Source organism: Pan troglodytes, chromosome 4 (genome assembly GCF_028858775.2).
Source record: "Pan troglodytes isolate AG18354 chromosome 4, NHGRI_mPanTro3-v2.0_pri, whole genome shotgun sequence".
Taxonomy (NCBI): Eukaryota; Metazoa; Chordata; class Mammalia; order Primates; family Hominidae; genus Pan; species Pan troglodytes.
The window spans coordinates 164732535-164754413 of NC_072402.2; the positions used below are offsets into that span (position 1 = coordinate 164732535).

Below are 21879 nucleotides of genomic sequence, written 5' to 3' on the forward strand. Positions count from 1 at the left end.
AAAGACAGTTTTATTTTTTTCACAATCTGTATACCGCTTCTTTTCTTTTCTTATTTTATTGCATTAGCTAGGTTTTCCAGTACAATGTTGAAGAGCAGTGGTGAGAGGGGACGTTCTTGCCTTGTTCCTGATTTTAGTGAGAAAGCTTTAAGTTTTCACCATTAAACATTAAGGTAGCTGTATGTTTTTTACAGATGTTCTTTATCAAGCTGAGGAATTTCTCCTCTATTCCTATTTTGCTGAGATTTTTTTATTATAATTGAGTGTTGGATTTGTCAAATGCTTTCTCTGAATTTATTGATATGACTAAGTGATTTTTCTTGTTTTAGCTGTTGGTTGATGGATTATGTTAATTTATTTTCTTTAGACGTTTCTTACAAGGCAGTTATACTGGCAACAAATTCCCTCCAATTTTGTTAATTTGAGAAAGTATATATTTCTCCTTTATTTGAATGATAATTTCACAGGGTACCAAATTCTCAGGTGGCAGGTATTTTTCTCCCAAAATGTTAAGTATTTCACTCTTCTCCTTTCTTGCTTGCATGGGTTTTGGGGGCAAAGTTGGATGTAAATCTTACCTTTGTCTTTCTATAGTTAATATTTTTAATATATATGTATTATATATATTATACATATATATTTTAATATATATGTATTTTATGTATATATATCTATATATCTATAAAATATATAAATATCTATATAAATATATAAATATATATCTATATAAATATATATCTATATAAATATATCTATATAAATATATATCTACATAAATATATCTATATAAATATATATCTACATAAATATATATGTGCCGTATATATATTACTTCCCTCATATTTTATTAATATTGACCTTTGATTTTCTGAAGTTTGAATATGATATACCTAGGTGTTTATTTGTTCTCTGGTTTTGTTAGTTTTTTTCTCTTCTCCTCCTCCTCCTCCTCCTCTCCCTCCTATTTTCATTTATCCTGGTTGGTGTTTTCCAAGCTTCCTGGGTCTGTGGTTTCATTTCTGGTATTAATTTTGAGAAATCCTCAGTCATTATTGCTTCAAATATTGCCTGTGGTCCTTTCTTTCTTTCTTCTCCTTCTAATATTCCCATCACAAATATGTTACATCTTTTGTATGTGTCCTGCAGTTCTTGGATATTCTGTTCTTTTTTTCCATGTGCTGTTCTCCCTGCTTTTCAGTTTTGGAAATTTCTATTATCATATCCTCAAGCTCAGATACTATTTCTTAAGCTGTGTCCAGTCTACTAATGGGCCAGTTAATAGTATTCTTTATTTCCCTTACAATGGTTTAGATCTCTAGCATTTCTTCTTTTAATTTTTTTCCTGAAATTTGCAACTCTCTGCTTACATCATTTATCTATTTTTGCATGTTGTGTACTTTTTCTGTTAAGATCCTTAGCTTATTAATGGTCATTTGAAAAACTTTTTGGTCTGATTATTCTAACAACCCTGCCATCTCTAATCTGGTTTTGATGCTTGTTCAGTCTCTTCACACTGTATATTTTTTTGCCTTTCATTATGTCTTGCAACTTTTTGTTCAAAGATGGGCATGGTGTACTGGGTAAAAACACCTGTGGTAAATAAAACTTTTTGTAATGCAGTGATAAGATGCAGGAGAGGGGTGTTTTATATTCTTCTAGCTAAGTCTCAGTGGACCTGGACTGTAAACTTCATCAGTGCTTCTCAGTTTCCCCACTCCCTTTATGTGGGACAGGATGGCTGGAAGGGGCTAAAGTTGGTATTTTCCCTTTCACTCCATGGAAGGCTAGAGAAAACTGGAGTTGATATTTCTCTTAGCACAGGTAGGTTAGGTTATGCTACCTATTCAGGAGCTTAGGCTTTAGTAAAATAGTTGCTCTTCAGAGCAGACCTTGTTAAGAAGAACAGAATGCTCTGGTGTATTTCAAAATAGTTCCTTTCCTCCTTCCCCTGCCAGAAGCACAGGGGGATTTTTCTCTAATACTCACTGTCAGGATTTGGCAGAGCTCCTGGGGTTAAAACTCACAAATATGTTGGAGCCTCCCTATGACTGGGTCCCGCTGGAGTTTTTAAATCTTGGAGCTGTCCACACTGAGCCTCCAGCAATTCATCAATTACAGTTCAGATTTCCTTACCCCAACACTGGTTCCACAGAGGTTTCTGCTTGTGGCTTTCTGCTCCATTATGTTATTCCCTGAATATACCTACAAGTCTTTTAAATTCAGGGGCCAGCAGTTTGACCAATGACCTCACTTATCTGACATATCTAAGAAGAGTTGTTGATTTTTCAGTTTGTTCAGGTTTCCGCTTGTTAAGATGGAGCAGTGACTTCAAGGCTCTCTACATGCCAGGCCAGAAAACAGAAGTTAAGGGTCAGTGTTAAAGTTTTGTTAAGTTTTGAGAGTAGAGTCTATGACCTATAATAGGCATTCTATAAATAATTGTTGATTGATCAACTGATTGACTCATATATTCTATGCTAAATATCAATCTAGAGATAGTTGACCAGGGGTGCAATATATGATGACTTTTACAAACTCTGATAATTAAAATATGTTAATTACTTAAAAACTTTAAATAGCTATTGCTATTAGGTGTATTCTGCTTCTTAGAAAGTATACAATTTTTGGCAAGGTATGATGGGTTATGCCTGTTATCCCAGCACTTTGGGATGGTGAGGCAGGAGAATCACTTGAAGCCAGGAATTTGAGACCTCCTTGGTTAACATAGCAAGACCCTATCTCTATAAAAAGTCAGCCAGGTGTGGTGGTGCATGCCTGTGGTTCCAGCTACTTGGAAGGCTGAGATGAGAGGATCACCTGAGCCCAGGAGTTCAAGGCTTCGGTCAGCCATGACAGTGCCACTGCACGCCAGCTCAGGCAACAGAGCAAGATTTTGTCTCTTAAGAGGGGGGCGAGGAAAAAAAAGAAGAAAGAAAGAAAAAGAAAAGGAAAAGAGAAAGTGCACAGCTCATCTTACTTTCCAGACCATTTAAATCTATATAATCTTCAGTTCTCAAACTGTGGGCTGAGGTGACTGGGTGAACTTCAGCAAACTCACTTGGGATCTACAAGATATTTCAAATATACAAGAAAAGACAGCACCCCCAAGTCTAAACTGCTACTATTAAGTTGTTTGAACCTAAATGCTTATTACAGGAACTGTCAGGTAATTCTCTTGCCTTAGGGGAACCATGAAAATATTACTGAGACACTAAGGGTACTGCAAACTGAGAAAGTCTGCAAACCTCTGATATGATCCATCATTTAAATGTGAATATGCGGCATATGAATCAGAAGAGGTAACACTGGAATTCCCTCACTGTCATTAAAACATACAAAATGCAAACCTTAATGCACAAAACTCACTTTAATAAAATAATAATGGACAATTTAGGAGTATAAGTAGTCATTCCTAACATGTTGATTTTAGAAGCTCCCATTTATGTCAACTTTTTGGAATTCATAGTGCATTGCTCAACAGAGAGAATGTTAATTAACAGGGGTGATAATGTTCCTATTCACCCATATAAACCTATTTATTCCATTATGTAGCTATTGCCAATTAAAACTATACTGGATATACTTAAGTTTTTCAGACGAATGTTTCTACTACCTTGTAGTTGAGGTGCCAAATGAAAGATCATACTTTGTAGTGGATAGTATAAACTATGTCCTTATATAGAAATATACACACATACATACGTTACTCCCCAAAGGCATTCAGAATTGAAAGCAAGCACCAGCAACACCTGGGAGTTGATAACCACTGAAAGCTGGTTACTAACAGCTAATGATTCCTAGTTACTGATAGTTATTTGATACTTCAAATGCTTATTTGATACTTCAAATGCTTATTTGATAGAATAAGTAAATGTCTTTTTTTTTTTTTTTTGATGGAGTTTTGCTCTTGTCGCCCAGGCTGGAGTGCAATGGCGTGATCTCAGCTCACTGCAACCTCCGCCTCCCAGGTTCAAGCGATTCTCCTGCCTCACCCTCCCAAGTAGCTGGGATTACAGGTGGCTGCCACCACACCTGGCTAATTTTTGTATTGTTAGTAGAGGTGGGGTTTCACCATGTTGCCAGGCTGTTCTCAAACTCCTGACCTCAGGTGATCCACCAGTCTCAGCCTCCCAAAGTGCTGGGATTACGGGCATGAGCCACCGTGCCCAGCCAGAATAAGTAAATTTCTATATAGAATTTCGACTTAGAATTTGTTTTAATTCATAAATTAAAAATTTTTTAATTAAAACAATTCTATATAGAAATTTACTTATGTGGCACTGCAGCAATGGATATATCTTTGTCAGATATTGTAGAAATATTGAAATACACCTTATATACTAACCTTTTTCTTACACACCTTGGTCCTGGTGGTACGATTAGAATTCCTTTACTACCTCTGCCTTGTAAAGTGTATCAACCATTGTTGCCCAATAGAAAAATAAGTTCACATAGAAACATAAATTACAATACAAATACAAATATGAGCCACGAATATATTTTTTTAAAAATTTAGACCACATTAAAAAGCAAAAAGAAGGCCAGGCGCTGTGGGTCACGCCTGTAATCCCAGCACTTTGGTAGGCTGAGGCAGGCGGATCACGAGGTCAGGAGTTTGAGAGCAGCCTGGCCGACATGGTGAAACCCTGTCTCTACTAAAAATACAAAAATTAGCCAGGCATGGTGGTGAGCGCCTGTAATCTCAGCTACTTGGGAGGCTGAGGCAGGAGAATTACTTGAACCAGGGAGGTGGAGATTATAGTGAGCCAAGATCATTCCACTGCACTCCAGCCTGATCAACAGGGCAAGACCTTCGCTCAAAAAAAAAAAAAAAAGAAATACATTAAATTTGATATATGTATATTTTATTAAACCTAACATACCTAAAATATTATCATTTCAACATGTAATTAATGTAAATATTATTATTAAGATATTTTATATGCTTGTTTTTATATTGAGTCTTTGAAAGCCAGTGTGTGTGTTTTACATTCAACATTCATTTTGGACTCACCACATTTTTAGTGCTTCATGGCTGGCATATTGGACATCACAGGTATGGACTCTCTGTAGTAGAATCACCTGTTGTTGCTTGTTAAAAGCTGATTTCTGGTCTTTTCCCCAGACTTACAGAATTAGAATATTTGAGGGAGTGTCTCGTGTTCTAAAATTTTTAGTTTTCCAGGTGATTCTTCTATATGTTAACATTGAAGAACATTTTACTTCTAGGGGTGGTGCGTGATTAATCTCTCTCCAAAACACACACACACACACGCACATGCATACGCACCCCCCACACACGCACACGAATGTTAATCCCAGTTAATGCTTATTTTATTGGAAGAGAAAGTAGTCTTTTTCTTCTCTCTGCTTCTTCTTGAATAAACCCTAATGCTTCTATTATACGCATTTATTTTTTGAAATATATTTGTTGGTGGAAAGAATTCAGCTATTCTCCTTGAAAGAGTTCAGAGTCTGAGAATATGTGGTTTGCAAGGGTAACACCTTGCTCAGATCGCACTCATCCTAAAGTTGGGCATCTCTGTTCTAGTCAACTGGTGGCTGTTTAATGCAATTTGTAATGGACACAGATAATTTAACAGGCACAATTTATTAGACAAACTTTTTAAAAGCAAAAGCATTTTCGGTGAATTCTATGCTCAAGGGTTGGTGAAACATTACTAAATATTTCCTGCGTTGGTTTGGGACACTCAGGGAAATGGTAAGGATGGCCACAGTAATTTTTCTCACAGAGATAATTGATAATCACATCCACAGCAGTGACAAATGGTAATGTAAGTGAAAGAAAAGAGTAAAAAATATTCAAGCATCAAAAGGATCATTCAATCAGTCTTCTAGACGCAGGTAACTTTTTACACAATCCCTATTGGTAAAGCAAATACAAACTGAATTCGTGTGTTAAACGTGTTTACTTTTGCACCAAAAACAGTAACACAGACAATGTGTTTCAATTAAAAGGAACCCTGGAGCAAAAATGTGTTACAGTCAGGGGTAGAAGCAGAGTGTATCATTATCTCGTAGGCACAGCAGTCAAGATAATGAACAGCTAAGAAGAGTGGACAATGGAAGGTGAAGTATGACTTGTCATGAAACTGTCAATAGAATCTGAGCTCACTTTCCATTAGTAGGTGCTATGAAATTGCAGGGATGTGCTGAACAGCCGCAGAAATAACTAAAGTAAAAGTGGCTTGATGGCACTTAGTAATTTTAAGTCTGATTTAATATTTGTCATTGTTACCAAAAGCCTTAAAGCAGTGATTTCAATGTTTAATTCCTCTTCTATGAGTTATTGGTCTCAATTTTTCCTTTATTGCCTTGAAATCAAAACAGAAATTCCTCAAGTGTTTTCTCTTTGAGAGCATTTTTTGTTGTTGCTCTTTATCTTCTTTAGTATGGAATGTAATAGTTGAATATCGCTTGGATTGCTGTCTCTTCTGAAGGCTAATAGGGTATTTTATAAATCTGGCTGAGAGGTGGGTTAAAGGTAGGTTGGGTTTAGGTAAAAATTGATTGCTACTGATCTGAGTTCAAGCATAAAAATCCCAAATGGATAAAATCTAGATAGCAGACAGGCCAAAAGAAACATAAAAAAGAACTCAGGTTGGATTTTAAATGAAAAATTCACTAAGACTCCATGTCCAAGAATACACATTGAAAAAAAAATCTGTGTCTGGTGAAAGAAAGAATCAAGGAATTATAAGTATTGTATAACTATTTTTGATTCATTAATTTATTCAGTCAACATGGATTAGACATTTACCTACTTCATGCCAGGTGTTGTTCTAGATCCTGGGGACAGGTGAACAAGACAGGCAAGGTCTCTGCTCTAATGTAGGGAGACACACAGGAAATGTATTAAAAAATAAAGAAAATAATTTCACATAGCAATAAGTGAGATGAAGAAAATATAATAGGGTATTGTGGTGGAGTGACTATGGGGCTTGGGACAGCTGTTCAATGAGAACTTGGCAGAGAAAATAGTTTAAATCCAAAGGGCGAAGGAGCTAGAAGGAGAGAGAAGATCTAAATGGATCTGAGTATTAGTACAGGAAGGATACAGAAAGAAAAACAGTCTTTCTGGCTTCCTCCTTAATGCCAAAATTCAACCTTCTTCTTTTGAAGAAGTCAGACCCCCTTCTAGTCATAAATGTTGAGAATTTTTGATATAGGTCAACTGGTTTCTTTCTTCTCACATCTTCTAGAAATGTCCAATTGGTGGACACGTTGTAAGTTTCTAGACAGTTTCTCAGGTCTTTTTCACTCCCTGTATTTCAAGTATAAGAATGTCTTTTGCCCTCATGTTGGGCATCTCAATATCTGTTTCTGGAGCCACGTGTTGACTCTCCAGAGATAAACCTTGTCTTGCAGAGTTTATGATTCTGTGTCAGGCACGGAGTAGACACATGTAAATATTTTCTTTTTAAAAGAAAAAATGAGAAGAATGTCCCCCAAAGCCAAGCTGCTAAATTATGTTCTCACGCACAGTTCCAGGAGTTGCCAAACTCAAGGTCTAGGACTGGTTTCAAAAGCATTAACGAGGAAGTTTTAAAATTCCTGAGCCTTACCCTTGGAGATTCCTATTCAGTAGACCTGGAACGATGTCTGTGTATCTGCATTTTCAAATGTTCTCTAATAGAACCTTATCATTAAACAGTTTTATGTCTGCTATTAGGCCTGGGGTGGGGGAATCTCATTTTTCTCTGTCAATGGCTTCCTCGACTTTGATTATTTGTTTGTTCACTCAGCCTTTCAGTAAGTGGTATATTTGAACTACAGCCAACAATTAAGATTATTCTTACTGTGCTTAAGCATATGACAGATACAGGAAAGGTATGTTTTGTTGTTTAAATTCAGAAGCCAAATGTGTAATTGTACAGGTCTTCTTTTGAAATATGTGCAAAATCTGACCATCTGAACCAGCTCCCATCCTGATAATGAAATCAGTTCTCTTAATAGCTAGAAAGTTTACAAATTGAAGCATATTTAATAGCCTATATATTCACACCCTGAAAGCTTTGGATAGTTAGGATTTTAGATTAGAATTCAACTTTTTCTCCCTATTAAATGCCAGCCGGGCGAGTTGCATTAATGACGGTGGTTATGTTTGAATGTGAATGGGGGACATCTGGCGTTATCAGGAGATCAAACGTTGGGAGTCTGCGTGATGACTCTCATCTGTTTGTCACCCAGCAGGTGTAATGGATGGCAGGCATGTGGGCTGTTTGCCCAAGTTAATGTACAGACCTAATATATTGAGGGGAGAAGAAGTTTCCCCTACAATTTTAAAGTGTCACAGCCCAAGGTAGGCGGACGGGGGCCTGGGGGAGGGTTGGACTGGTGGAGTGGATATTTTCCGCTGCACCAATTTCTTGAGTAAAATCGCCGTTTTCTAGCCTACAGGCATTTCCCTTGTCCCGTTTCAACAAACTTCCACGGCCCAATTTGTTATTCAAAAATTTATGGAAAATGTATGTTAAAGTGAAAAGGGTACATTGTGCAGAAAAGGGAAGCAGCTTGTAAGCATATCATTATGCGTGAGCCATGGGGCCCGCAGATGGCACTTCTACTCAGAAACGAGAGTCGTGCCAAAAGCTGAACTCTAAATACATTTAAATCACATATCTTTACTTAAAAATGGAGTATTTTGGAAGGAAAAGCAGATGATATTTAAGTACACAAGTGGTATTCTTTTGTTCCTCATATAATAGAGCCCTTTACAAAAGTCGTTGCCTTCTAAGTGTGCAGTAAGCCTTTCATTCCTCAAATTCCCCAGAGGATTTAGTTGCAGTGCATGGCTCAGTTCTTAATAGGATTAACCATTGAGGTAGTACCTTGCTAGGAGAACAACTCTTGAAGTATCCTTACAGTTATTGAAAATTAAAGGATTTGTTTTGATTACTATGTTCGGTGCTAAAAGCAAACCTTTGTTTTGCACATTACAAATAGTAACAAAAAATTACCATGACATATGGGATTCTTATTTTAATTGAAAATAAATTTTGTTCTTAGACTGTGCCAATCTGTTAATTAATTAGGGGGAGAGTAACGAAAGGGATGAAGGCATTTGTTGGCTGCTTCTGGAAATATTTATTTTTTAATACAATAATTATGCTGATTTCTTGTTTAGACAGTGGTTATATTTACTGTTACTAGAGAATTTGCATTTTAAAGGGTACAGTTCATGTCGGTAAGACTAACACAGTAAATAATAGGTCGCTTATTTTTTTATTTTGGAAGACTGGTATTATTTCTACTGGCACCGTATACAATGAGTATTTAGCTCTGAAATTGATTTTGAATGTGTATCCCTAACTTTTATTGATGCCATTAGATCTGACAGCAATATGATTAAAATACATTGTATGTATTTAAAAGTCTATCACATAACCTTTTATTTTAATAATCTAACAGCTTGATCTATTTAATGATTGTACTTTTAGAAAATAAAAAGCTATAATTATATATATATGACATTTGGTATATGGGATCTTTAATTTTCAAAATATTGCGAACACATGTTATTTCCACATTTCTGTATCCCTTCTTCACTTTCTTCTTCTAAAATATTCCACAAACAGTAAATTCCTTTTGATTGTAATGGCCTGCATTGAGTCGCTGTGTGTATGTGAGGGAGAAAGGATGTGTGTGTGCAGACACACACGTGTATGAGTAGTGTGAGTGAGGGACAGAAATATGAATTATTTTAAAGAAATACAAAGTCATTATTTTCAGCTAACTACAAATAATACATAGTGATGGCTAATACCGTGTTGATAAATAGAAGTCCAATGGGAATTATTCTTAATGCAAAGATAGGAATCAATTCTGGCTATTGGTAAAGTGCTCATTTCAAACTGAATTCCCATAAAGCCCATTTAAAGGTGATCCAGAAGTGTTTATTCGTGGGCTGGATGGCTTACTGTGCTTACTGTGAAAATTTATCATAGACAACACTGGTCAGGATTTGTGTATTTGGAAACCAAATTCCTTATAAACAGAGCACCCTAAGCTTTCTTCTCTTTCTTTTGTAGTTGTACTGTATCGCTTTCAGTGGAATGCTGCAGTTAGTGTGTATTCTGCTGTCATTTTGTAGCTCTGGTCGTTTTCATCAAGGACGACTGAGTGTTGATGAACCATTAAGTGGTCCACTCACTTGATCTCTTTTCACTTGCTCACTTGAATAACTCTCCCTGGGTGGTGTGAGTGCTGGGCAAGGGAGCGCGGGAAAGAATTCGTTTGCCTCCATATCAAGGAGTGAATATGATGAACAACTGGATGAATCTTTGAGGGATATTGTGGGTGATAATTGAGAGGATCAGATCAACAATTAAACAGGTTTCTCATGGACGAAGGTTAAATATGATAATTACTATATTACCAAACCAAGGAGTAGGATGGGGCATCAGTTAAGGGGAGCCAGCTTCCATACACAAAGGTCGGACTCTTTTGATGATTTGACAAGCGTTCTTATTCCATGGGTTAGTTCCTATCCATGCACATTTAAAAAGGGATGATGAGAATTTTTTTTTATTATTATACTGTAAGTTTTAGAGTACATGTGCACAATGTACAGGTTTGTTACATGTGTATACATGTGCCATGTTGGTGTGCTGCACCCATTAACTCGTCATTTAGCATTAGGTATACCTCCTAATGCTATCCTTCCCGCCTCCCCCCTCCCCACAACAGTCCCCGGAGGGTGATGTTCCCCTTCCTGTGTCCAAGTGTTCTCGTTGTTCAATTCCCACCTATGAGTGAGAATTTTATATATGTCCTTATATATTTCATGAACAAATCAAATGTCCCAGAATATTTCAATGCAAATCAAATTCCAAGCAACATCTTTTGGCAGTTTTTGATTTTTGTTAATGATTTCAAATTTCCTGAAAATGAGCCCCGTATATCCCTCAAAATAAAGAAAATAATCAGCAAGGGATTCACAGTTTCTGGTGAGACCTACAGGTTTCTGCTTATACTAATCTTTCTTCAAAAATGGTATTTTGTATTCTAAGCTATTCAGTAAATGATAACAGTCCTTATATGATTTAGTACTCATTTGATTGCACTCTAGGCCTCCATATGAGTACTATTTTATATACTTTAGCAAAAGCAAATGAGTCTCAACTATCTATGAATTAATTATAATTACTGACCGATTTAATGTTTTCTTTTACATTCCTTTTTATATGTATTCGTCTAAAACAAACATTATTCTAGGCATGCAATAAACAATTATTAGTTCAAGTTGAAGTGATTCTGTATAAAATTGGTCTCGTATTTATTCATTCAGAAAATAAGCAGGGAGAGGGTGCATATTTTAAAAACTTCAGTAATTTCTGTACCAGACAACCCTTAAGCAAAATAAGATTTGACCCTTTCAGAATTGCTTAATGAATTGATATTACATGGAATATCATGTAATATTTCTAAACTTTTGCAGAATTTTTTTTCCTTTTTTTGAAGCCTTTGAACATAAGCTTTGTCACAGATCCTGCATTTGAATGTTGAAAATATGATTGTGTTTTGATTGACTTGGTGCATCTTTAAGATAGAAGCCACGTATTCTGAGCAAAGCCATGCCAACATTTGACAGATTATTGTGGAAATCTCTGGATGAAAGAGAGGGTGAGTTAAATTAATTGAAATGCTGTCTTAAAGAGTGGAAACTCCAAGATTCCATTTAACAAGAATAAGACACTTTTTTGAATGGAAGTGGTTTTGGAGGGAATAAAACATATGAGAAAACCAAGGTGTGCTATTTTAAATTTATTCTAAGCATATCTTGTCATTACTCTTTGGCTGCCCATAATTTCTTTATGATGTTGGTCAGGATCACCAAAGACTATGCTCTGCTCATTCATCTCTAACATACACTCGACAGTTCTCTGATCTATTGGTCATAACCACAGTGGATCTTCAGCTCCTGAGGGATGTTTCAGGAGCCTCTGGATGTTTTGAAATATTTTTCTCCCAGCCCTTTCCTCCTAAGATCCAACTTGGCTAGCTTGAGGATATCAATGAATTTCAAATAGCATTTGTGATGAGGCCACTTGCTCCACTGTATAAATTTGCCGTTAAAAGCAAATAAAATGTGACAACTTCCTCCTTCCTCTGGAGCTTGAGGACAACATCCACAGCACATGGTGGGTTCTGCACTGCACATTGGTCAAACACTTTCCTCAGGATAAAGGAAGTGAGGTGCATTGAACAACCATAACTTTAGTAGAGAGACTTCTTTAAATAAGGAAGAGTTGTATTTTAGGCTGCTCGAATTTAACAGCATCACCGTTCTTAAGTGACATTTGATGTGTCTTTCTGAAGTTTAGTAGTAGATGGCAAAATTTCAGGGGTTGGCTTGCAGCTTATATTTGAATACACCTTCCTTAGCATGTGACCCAGGTCCTTAAACAGCATTAGTGCCCAGTCACAATCATGCAGACTTCATAAATACACAGGACATCTGTGTTCTTTGTTCACCACCAGTATCGCCTGGGAAAGGGCTGTTCTGTAGAAAATAATGTGAGCCACATGCGTTATTGTAAATTTTTAATAGGCATATGATAAATAATAAGAGAGAGGAAAGCTGGTGAAATTAATTGTATTAATATATTTTATTTAACCTGAGATACCAAACCTTATCTTTTTAATGTATAACCAAAGTAAAAATGTTATTGAGATATTTTGCATTTTTTATATTAAATCTGTCAGATCTGGTATGTAATTTACACTTGCAGTGCATGTCATTGCAGAATACTCACATTTCAAATACTCATCAGCCACATGTAGCTGGTGGCTACTATATTACACAGTGTAGACCTGGGGCTTGAAATGGTATCACATACATAATCATCACTCAATTAAATATTTCTCAAATAAATGAGTGAATAATATTAGTTGACTGCTTTTGGTATATACAGACCAAGTAATAATTTTCTGTGTTATAAAATTATTTTATTGTGAGTCCCAAATGCCTCATTATGAAATTTCTGTATTAAGTAATAGAGAGATCTTTTATTTGGACTTAGAATATTTCTTTTTGGAATAAGGCTGAAGTTCTAAAACAGTTATATGAACAGTAGAATGCAAAATAGCTTGAGTATTCTGAAATTCATTCGTTTGAACTCGTCATTTCATTTTCTTCTGCTGTGTGGAATGAAACTCATATGCTCGTATTTTTATGTCTGTGAAATATGTATTTTTATTCATTAGAAAGAAGTCAACTAATTAGCATTTACTAATCTCCCATTCCTCACATTGTAATATCATTCTCTTTATATCTAAAGGGAAAATTGTTAATATTTCTTTTAAGCCTATAAACTTAATTTCCATTAAGGGAGCTGGTAGTTTGAATGAAGATAACAACATCTTGCAAGTTTTATTCCTATTGTCTGGATTTTTATAGGTTTTTCTATATCGCTTTCATTTGTGGCATTTGTGTAAGATATGTAGTCTGGTGTTTGCTTAATTTTTCTGATTTATATGTTTAATGGTAGAAAAGTTCATCTAAATGATGCAAATTAAGGAATCTCCAAATCTTTCCCCAAATGTCAATAATGTTTAATTATTTTAAATTGCTCACCTGATATTACTTTTAAATAGGGTATTTGAATATCTCAAATTTTCTACAAATATTAAATGGAAAGTTAAAATAATTTGATTGAATCAAAAGGGGACCCAGATTAACTGGCATCAATAATCTAGAAAGTATATTTCCAGTAGACAAAAAGCTTTGAAATAAAAATCAATGTATAACATTGTCCTACTTATGCACAATTTTGTCTATTCCAAGTGAATTTATTTATAGAGAGATGTCTAGAAGGATGCTCGCCAAAGTGTAAGCAGTGGTTATCATTGGCTGATGTGGTTTTGAATGATGTTTACTTAATTTTCATTTAGCTGAACCATTTAGATAGTTTTATAATGATGCTAAAAAATATTCAAAAATAAGCTTGAAAATATAGATCAAATCGCATTGTCATCACAGAAAATTTGGCATGTAAACTAACAGAAATTTCTGTTTCAGAAAAACTATAAATTTTGAGTTTGCCTAGTTCTGTCATTTAATTAATAAGGTATTTAATTTCAATCAACATATAAACTTTATCTGATACATCTTAATGTAGATGAAAACCTAGTAAATAACATTTGTTAAATGTACCGTCTTAAAGCGTGTGCCATTTGTTATTGAATATCTGATGAGTGAATGTACTAGTCAAAAAATCTTTCTCATTTATTCATTTGACAAATATTTATTTTTTTATTTTGATATTTATTTATTTATTTATTTTTTGAGACAGAGTCTCACTCTGTCGCCCAGGCTGGAGTGCAGTGGTGCGATCTCGGCTCACTGCAACCTCTGCCTCCCGGGTTCACTCCATTCTCCTGCCTCAGCCTCCCGAGTAGCTGGGACTACAGGCACCTGCCACCACGCCCGGCTAATTTTTTTTTTTTTTTTTTGTATTTTTAGTAGAGATGGGGTTTCATCGTGTTAGCCAGGATGGTCTCGATCTCCTGACCTCGTGATCCCCCCATCTTGGCCTCCCAAAGTTCTGGAATTATAGGCAGGAGCCACTGCGCCCAGCCTCATTTGAGAAATATTGATGATGCAAATAACAAAACATGGTGTGAGTTTGACAGTTTGGAAAGTAGTGGATTTTTATGTGACTCTATTTCACTAATCATAATAAATATTAATAATAGCTACTTTTTATTATGTGCCATTGTGTTAAGTGAATAATCTATATAATCTTTACCACAACCCTTTGGGTTAGATATTATTATTATTGTTATTATCCCTATCTTGCCCAGGAGGAATCCAAGGAACACAGAGGATTATAACTTGTCTAGGATCATATGACTGTTAAGCGTTTTTGTCAAGTGTGAAGACCAGGCACTTGAGCTGTAGAGCCTGGTGATTTAATCCTTACACTGTACCCAGTGTACTACTGTGTTCACTGATGATGCTTGGTTTGTCTTTGATATTTTAGCAGCGGGCTTTTAAATGTTTTAAATTTATAATTATATTATATAGAATAATTAAGCACCTAACATTTTTCTATTGCCTAAAATGGACAGTTGTCTCATTATAGTTTTGTTACTATAGATAATTCTTAACTTATCTTTCGACTAAATTGGTGATCTAGCTGAGACAAGTATCTGACCGTACTACAGGTTCCTCTGCACACACGTCCCAGATGAAGTTCGGTGACTTGTCCAAGGCTTCACAGTTAGTTGGCGGGAAGGCACGCAAGCCCTGTGTGCTTCTATTTGTCAGGCATAATTTTTTTGTAAATTTGTACTATTCCTAATTATAAAGGTAATTTTTAAAAAAATTCAACCCATTGGTGGAACTCCTTCAAAATATTCTTGCAATTTTATTTAGTAATAAAATTGTTAAATTGTGGCTCTTAATAGCATTACAAACTAATATTCAAGAGAGATTAAAGGATCAGAACTGCACAAGTGAGTAAACAGACTTGATTATAAGGACATCTAATTATTCCAAGGTAGGATATAATTAAGTGCTAAAGCTGTGTGATATAAAGACAATAAAGGCTGCAGTGTTTCTAAGGAGGGAATCAAAGAACCATATTCCTTTGCTGGGCTCTGCTTGCCAAGTTGAAGACTTGAAAAGTAAAACAAAAACAAAGCAAGTTTACACAAGGTCTTATAGTGTTGTCTAGTCTTGTCAATTTGTCTTTTAAAGACACATAATCTTGACTAGTCAATCCTATACCTACCATTCTCATATAATCATATACCAAGGTAGCATATTAATAGTAAGGAAAGTAGCTTAAAAAGGAAAGCAAAAATAGATGGTAATTATCCTTTGTTGTGTGCCAGAAGCATCTTCTTTCGATATTACTGAATTTTGTATGGTAGGCATTGGCTTCCCATTTTACAGATAAGAAGATTGAGGCTCAGAGGATTTCAGGGACATTGAATGAGGTTGTGCTTATTAGTGAAGGAGATATCCAAATCCTAGTGTGCTGTGGTTTTAATTCCATTTTCCCTATTGAATTTTGACAAATCGCCCCCCCGCCCCCAACCCCCAACCGTCTGGAAAATCAGGATGCTAGCACTCAACGCTTTTATTCCAGATTGCCAGGTGCCTTTGTGGAGGGTAGAAGGGCTTCTCAGAGTGGTTGGGAAGATGCAGCCATCAGTCTTAAATTGCTGCTTGACCTTGTAAGGAGGGTGTCTAGGAATATAGCATGCAGCTGTGGCTGGACAGGGGCACTCAAGATGGGTTCAGCCAAGCTTGCACTTCCCAGCTCATTAGAAAATCCCATACACTGCCTTGGACAGGCCAGACAAGGCGGGGCTCATTGTGTTGACATGTGGAGGAATACATTTAGCATCCAAGATGAGAATGACTTGAGCAAAACAGAGAAATTAGAGCTAATTGTTTTCAATTATTGTCACTCCCTCTTTATCAAGCCCTCTTTTTTCTTCCACTTTCTCACTGTCCTAGTTTTAGTTGCCAGAAGAGGAGGAACTTAGTGAGTCACTTAATGATGTCTTGGTGTAGCTTAGTTTGATGTGTTGCCTTTTTTGGCCTTGGTTGGTGGGGAGGGCAGGGAGTTGCTTTGTACAAAGTCATCAGTCATTAGGAGGTGAGCCCAACACGTCTGTTGATGAAGTTGAGACATGTAGCCTTGGAATGGTGGTAACAACAGTGACAAGGACAGCAGACATGTACTGGAGGAGTATTACGTGCCGGGCAGTGTGCCAAGTGCTTTCACGGAATTTTATATTTTATCTTTGCAACATTTCTATGAAATAGGGGCTATTATATTCCAGTTTTTAGATGATTAAACTTATTTGCTCAGAGCAAGTTCTGTTGGGATCACTGGGACCTTCCTGTTATATGATATACCCCACATGCTATTGACAATGGTATTAGCCAGTAAATATTTAAATTTAAAAGTCAGCAAAATCATGCTTAAGTTGTATGGATGAGCAAACTGTACATTTTAAGATGAAATAAATTATTTGTAAATCTGAAGAGCAAACATAAGGTCTGTGTATTGCTAGAAAAATGCATTTGAACTATTCTCTCACTCTAATACTGTGTATTTCTGCATTTGTAGTATAAACTGCATCATCTTTGAAGGATAACAAATAGATATTCTATAATTGTGGTAATGTATCTTAATAGAAATAGTGTGCCATAGTCAAAGTGACTTAACTAATCAATATGTTTTATACCATATTTTACATTCCTCTATTGAAAGATATTCTTTAAGAGATAAGGTGTGCAATTTAGTTCATTTAGCTCCTAATTCCAACTTTCCTACATTTTGAAGATGTATGGTATTTATTTGCATTTTTTTGGGTTTGCTTTATGTGCTCATTTGGGTCTTACCTATTTTCTTTTTCATTTTAACAGTTACATCCAGCTTTTTAATTGCCTAAGCGGTCTGGGGCTTGCTTCGTCATTTGGCTTTGCTGTGGAGCACTCCTGTAAAGCCAGCTGAATTGTCCATCGAAGATCCACCCTTTTGGTGAGTGGAATCATAGCTACAATTTTGTGTTTTGCTCTGCCTCAAGTTGTGTTTGCATTGTTGATCAAAGTGCTTTCATACAGGGCACAAAATAGGGCTTTTCCAGCTCTGTGCAGAAAAGGATTTTCTTTTTCTTATGGACAAAAGTAATTTGTACTGCCATTTTCTGTCTTTGAAATTTGCTATTGTCTCTCCCCCTCCCAACCCAATTGAATGACTTTACACTTCTTCAGTCGCATATCTGCCTCTTTTCTACCTGGATAGATCCCCCTGTGACTCCCCGCACCTCACCCCACCAAATAATTTTGTCACCACACTTTTCTTATTTGCTATCTTCACATAGAAATAAACTGTGCTGGTTGTGATTAGCTAGGCTACATAGCATCACATCCTAGAGTGCAAAGGCCTTTTGGATGGAAAAACTTGGCCCTCTTGATCTGTTAAATGTTGTTAATCTATACAGGCCATAAGACAGAAAGCAAAGAGAAAATCATTAAGCTTTTCTCATGTTCCCGGTTAAATTGTTTCTGCTTTTATGGTCCCTGAACTGGTGTTCTCCATATATTTCGACGTCATCTGGCCCCCTATATCAAATGTTTCTCTCAGGTTCTTTCTTAAGACACCTACAACCATTTTCCCCTGGTCCTTTGCTGTTTAGATCTTGCTTTTATCTTTTTACAGATCAAATTCTGCCAAGATGGCTCATTTTGGGGTGGAACAACTAAAGGGTTCTATAAGGACCATTAATGCACTATGCAATTTTAATTTGAAGTCGGGACATCTGACTTAGCTAGAACATCAGCTACAGCATATTTTTAGTAAATTGAATATGTATAGGACTTTATGGTTAAGGATAAGGTGTAAGAGAAGATATTAAAAACTCATAAGTAATTAGACAAACCAGTGGAAAATAGATCTGGATTAAATCCTTTTTCTTCTTTTTTTTTTATTCTTGATTTCTAGCAGAAGTTTTTCTGCAAAAGTGAGACATTAGTGAAGACTATGTCTTAGGTGTCCGAGGAAGTAGAAACGGTGTTAAGGACAGGGTGAAGACATGAACACTCTCATGATGGAGGTGTTCATAATACAATAATCAGCCTGGTTGAAACAGTCACTTTAGAAAGTACAGAAGGTGCAGATTATATAATTCCTGAATGGGAATCTCATGAGGCTGTGGTGACAATTAAATGAGATGATGCCATAAAGTACCTAGTCCAGTATTTAGACAAATAGTTAGGGATAAAGGAACGTTGACAGCAGTTCTGGCTCCATTTTGATGGCGAAGAAATTGACGTCCAAGCAACATGTTTTAAATCTACCTGTCTACCACGGCTAGTTTTCCACATTCTTCTTGCTGGCTCCATACGTTTTCATGGGTGCGCGGCCTGAACAGGGAGAATCTTCCATTAGAATGGTAGCGGTTCTGTTAGGATTGTATTGTGCTTTCCTTCTGATACAGGCATTCAATTTAATAAGCAGTGCTCAGCACACCTTACCCTTCTCTGAAGAATAATTGTTCCCAGTGTCTTGGAGGCCAGCTTCAAATTGGCTGTGCAACCCTGCCTCGGTTAGAAGGCAAGGTGAATAGTTCACAGACCAGGTGCCATTCTTTCCTGGAAGCATCCCCTGGTGCCACTTGCTGTCGTAGAAGCTTGGGTCTGTTTTTGCTATTGTTCTTAAGGAACTCTAACCAAGTGGTTAGGAAATCCATTATAAATGCAGAGTTGTCAATTTTGGAAGAAATAGGAAGGCGTATGGTGAAACAGACCCAAGACTCTGGCATATCCTATGCTAACCCATCTGTCCTCTCCCAGCAAGTAACAGACCAGAAAACTGCAGAGTTAGAGAGAGAGAGAGAGAGTTTCATGGGGGAGAACCTGGTAGAATGGAGCCTGCCATGGAGAATGAAGCCTTTGTTGAGGCTTCCTAGAGGGTTTCCCCATTATACCCAACAACCATCCCTTATCTTCCTCTTGGTCGTTCATCATCCTAACCTCATCATCTAATTTAATCTTCTAACTCAGTTTTCTGGTAAAATGTGACAAGACGGTTTTTTGGTGCAAGGTGATTGGGAAAGTAGGTAGAGGATGGTAAGGAATGGCATGGGGATGTGGGAAGAAAAAGGAAAGGCTACATGGTGCTGGGAACTTCCTTGAGAATAAAAGCAAATCTTAGAATCTCAAGTTTAGAGGATGAAAGCTTGAGCAACTTGCTGAAGTTCTCAGGTGTTTTACAGTGACCTGGCTGACAAGCTGGCCTGCACATTCATTGAATTCTTTCATAACGTGTTGCCGTCATGTGATACGGCAGTATTTTCATAATTCACTACTGCAACCAAAAATGTTTCGAATTATGGCTAAATAACAAGCCAGTCATTGATGCAGGGCCTGGCTTGCAGAAAACTACTACGAAATTTTAGAAGAACTTCCTCGTGCTAACTGCCTGGCATTACATTTCATTGAACCTGTTTTCAAGAAATACCCACCTACTTGCAAAAGGGCCCTGCACGGCTTCTGCCCTCTGCTGCTCATTTAGAGTGTCATTCTGAGCTCTAGTAGAATAAATGAGAATAGCTTTGCCAGGCAATAAGGGGCTTTATAAACATAAGCCAGTCTTTTCCCAGGTTTTCAGTTCCCAGACCAGCCCTGGCTCTTTCCTTTTCATGTAAGCTTATGCCCGAAGTTTTAAATGCCATTCTCTTTGCTCTTTAAGAGGCAGTATCCTAAGGTATACAGCTTTTCTGGCCAGGGATCTACCTTAAACATAACATACAAAAAAATCAACCTTTTGCTTAATGAAGTTGTGTATAGAGTGGTTTTTATTCCATGTTGGATTCAGAGAAAACACTAGGTATAAATGTAGATTCTTATAGTTCTAGGGCAGCCGTACCTACTTTCAACCAGACTAGGATGAAATGCAGGAAGTGCTTCTTTCATCATCACTAAAAATATGATTTTTGTCTCTTTCTCACTGTTTAAAATATGAAGATAAAAGAGAAAGACAGTAAAAAATCATAGGAAAAAATCCTAATATTTTTAAAGATTGCCTTTGATATGAGCTAAACAAAGCACATATTTTTCAATATTATTAAAATGAAACCATACTTTAGGGAGAAGTTTGAAGAAAATCAAGAGACCTACATAGGGAATATGTTTTAGGCAATGCATCCTGCTGTGGCGTGATGTGTGGATTTAACTCCCTATCAGTAGAATACGAGCTGACATTTTCACTTTTCTTCCCATTTAAATGGTTCATAATAGTCGCTATATACTAAATATATAAGTGACCAAGTCTCTTTTAAGAAATAAGATTAACGCATTTTTCTCTAATATAAAATCCATTTCCATATAAATACTTAAATTATTAGCACCCCCCTGTTGAAAGTATTACACTGAGCTCTTTCATCCTTTTCATTTTCTGTCGGCATAGAAACGCCCTTTAGTACTCAAAAGCTAAACTTTAAGATGAGTGGATTTTGAGCTGTTCTTCTTTTTTCTTTTTTTGACAGAGTCTCGCCCTCTGTTGCCCAGGCTGGAGTGCAGTGGTGCAACCTTGGCTCACTGCAACCTTCATTTCCCAGGTTCAAGTGATTCTCCTGCCTCAGCCTCCCAAGGCATGCACCACCATAGCCAGCCAATTTTTGTACTTTTAGTAAAGACAGAGTTTCACCATGTTGGCCAGGCTGGTCTCGAACTCCTGACCTCAAGTGATCCACCCTCCTTGGCCTCCCAAAGTGCTGGGATTACAACCATGAGCCACTGTGCCTGGCCTGAACTGTTTTTTAAACTACACTATATGCACGTCATGCAATACTACATATTTCACAAAATATTTTGTTGGAAATGTAAAGAATAAAATAGAACTTAGTGTAACTAGAACTAATATAGGATGCCTGTGGTGTTTAAACGTAACAATTATCATGGGAAAATGGAGAAAGGAACTGCTATTAAATATATGTCATATACCATTTTTAAACTTTTTTTTTCTTTTTAGCATAAATTACGTTATTTAACCATCAAAAGTGAAGTCTTCTTTAATCCTGAAAACTGAGGTCCCAATAGGTTACATATCTTGCTCAAGTTTGTACAACTAGGAGGGAGGAAAAATGTATTTTGTCATTCAGTCTGTTACTCCAGATCCTAATCCACTGTTTGCACTTTTTGGACAAGAAAATAATGAGATTATTCTAGAAAAAGACATACATTATCATAAAGAATATGATCGGATAAGCCATGATTTAGTAAATTAATTATGTATTTTTAAATTATGCCTTGTTTGTTTAAATTCCCATTGTCACTTATGCTGAAGTGAGAATAGTGTGCTCATTTATGTTTGTCAACTACCATTGGGT

At 36.5% G+C, this 21879-nt stretch overlaps 1 protein-coding gene across 12 annotated transcripts in view; it reads left to right on the forward strand.

The window, feature by feature from the left end:
- TENM2 (teneurin transmembrane protein 2) overlaps positions 1–21879 on the forward strand; it is a 3953434-nt gene that overhangs the window by 2749545 nt on the left and 1182010 nt on the right. For all 12 annotated transcript variants that reach the window (XM_054685270.2, XM_054685273.2, XM_054685274.2 and 9 more), the window contains one exon: positions 17414–17528. The gene's annotated coding sequence lies outside the window, so the exon portion shown is untranslated. The remainder of the gene's footprint in view (positions 1–17413; positions 17529–21879) is intronic.